The sequence below is a fragment of the Lontra canadensis genome, unplaced genomic scaffold (assembly GCF_010015895.1).
Source record: "Lontra canadensis isolate GAN:19392208 unplaced genomic scaffold, GSC_riverotter_1.0 scaffold5, whole genome shotgun sequence".
NCBI classification, from domain to species: domain Eukaryota; kingdom Metazoa; phylum Chordata; class Mammalia; order Carnivora; family Mustelidae; genus Lontra; species Lontra canadensis.
Genome location: NW_022630999.1, coordinates 6044770 through 6046922, shown reverse-complemented (window position 1 = coordinate 6046922; position 2153 = coordinate 6044770). Strand labels below are relative to the sequence as shown.

The window sequence follows — 2153 nt, the reverse complement described above, 5'->3', positions numbered from 1 at the left end:
TGGGTAGATCTTGACTGATTCATTCCATTTCTCCTTTCTTTGTCTGATGATTGGTAAAATCATACTTACTCACACGATCTCTGTTATTATTGTCATCATCATTGATAATGAAATATGCATATTGCTATCTGCAAGGCACGGTGATCAGTGTTGTAGATGGAATGAGGGATAAGACTAGGCCCAAGTAGTGGAAATGATAAGATGGAAGCAGAAATGTTGACATACATATTGGAGTTCTGAGTTCATAGAAGGCTCAAAATATGAATCTTGTTGAATGAAGGTACTAGTGAAGAGTATTGGAGACTTTGATTTGACAAAACTTGGGAATAGAATTTATTCATTCACAGATAATTATGGGCTCTAATCAAATGGCAGGGTCTTTGCTAGGCACTAGGATGAGGTACTAGACAAGACTTGGAACACGCAAGATGCAGGGGGCATTGCATTCCTTCCAGATACTCTAGGAGAGAGTCCGTTCTTTGCCTTTTTCAGCTTCTAGAAGCTGCCTGCATTCTTGGCTCATAACTCCCTTCCATCTTCAACTCCAGCAATTGTATCACTCCAAGGCCTCTGCTTCTCTCTGACTTTCCCCCCTTACCTCTTTTACTCATAATGACCCTTATGATTAGAGAGGGCCCACCTGAATAATCCAGAATAATCTCTCCATCTCAAAATCCTTGATTTAATCACATCTGCAAAGTGTCTTGCTATGACATATGCAGAAGTTTCAGGATATGGCCTTCTTTGGGGGACCATTATTCTGCCTACCACACCCTTGCCATATCCCCTGAAGCTTTGGGATGGTCACAATCAGCCTTTGCAAAGGAGATGCTAAGAGCAATAGTAAACCCAGCTGGGTGCCACATGCCTTTCCTTCCCTCACTTCTCCCCTCCCCTCTCCTGTCCCCACCCTTTCTGCAGTTCTGCTTCCTAGTGAACTCTGCACAGAGCCCAGAGGAAAGACTCGCTGGTTGTCACCTCCTCTGTTCAGACCTTTACCTTCAGGAGCCTGCTCCCTCCCTTCCCTGGTCTTCTCCTTCAGTTTTGAAGCTGGTGGCTTGTTAGCTGCCCTGGCAGGCTCTCTGAGAAACAGGACAGAGAAGCCGGTCAGCAGGTACCTGGATTTGCAGCCTGAGCTGTGCAGCTCAGGTCCTGGTCCTGTTCACCATGTGAGTGGGCAGCACTCAGTTCTACAGGTTAACAAGTATCTGCAGGCAGTTTTCTTGCAAGCAGATGTGCACCAATGTCAGGGAACAGCTGCCACCAATAATCTACCAGCAACACCAATATTTCTGTTTTTTTATTTTTCCCCCCAAAACAAAGTGAGAATTGACCAATATCAAGGAGTGATGCTATGGGATTAGCATTAAAAAAAAAAAAAAATCAAGCCGTACTTAGAAAATGACCCCAGAAGCTGTAGGGACACAGATGTTCCAAAGGGCTGTGTGGATTTAATGTCTCCTATTAACATCTTAAAGAAAGCAAAGAACATGGGTTTGATAACTGTTTCCAAAAAGGCATGGCCTTGGAATCTATTGGGATGAACAGCTACTTATTACCGTAGCATTTAATCAACTGTTAAACTCTATTCAAGGAGATTGCAAGGGCCAGCTAATGGTCAAGGGTCCAAATATGCAAAAAATCTTATCAATCTACCGCAATCTATGGGTTTTGAAGAAGTGATTGATTCAAGCTCTGGAAATAATGGAGGATAATATTACGAAGAAGGCATTGTCCCACTTCATTATTATTAATCTTAACAGTGTAACTATAGTTGTTTGGTCCAATCAAGGTGAAGGAACAATAATTTCATACCTTAACCCTTATTGGTACTGCATTCCAAACAATGACTATGAATGACTTTAAACCAGTAGCTGGCAAAAAGGGAGAAAGCCACAAAAGACACCAGGAGACCATGTTGCTATCAGATTTATAGTTCCTGGATAATTACTTGATTCTCCCCACAGACTGTCAATATTCTGTTCATTGTTGTTGCCAATAAATCATTGCTTTTGTTCGGATGGTATCACTAGTGTTTTTATTTTAATCTTGGTACATGCAATGGTAAATAAAAAGTCACTCGTTTTGCCAAGCTTAAAAAAAAAAGCAATAGCTAAACCCCCAATTTTAAGATAAACTGACAAATTTGCATT

At 41.5% G+C, this 2153-nt stretch overlaps 1 pseudogene; it reads left to right on the top strand.

Annotated features, from left to right (window-relative positions):
* Positions 1 to 800: 800 nt before the first annotated feature.
* LOC116864403 lies at positions 801 to 1936 on the top strand (annotated as a pseudogene).
* Positions 1937 to 2153: the final 217 nt, after the last annotated feature.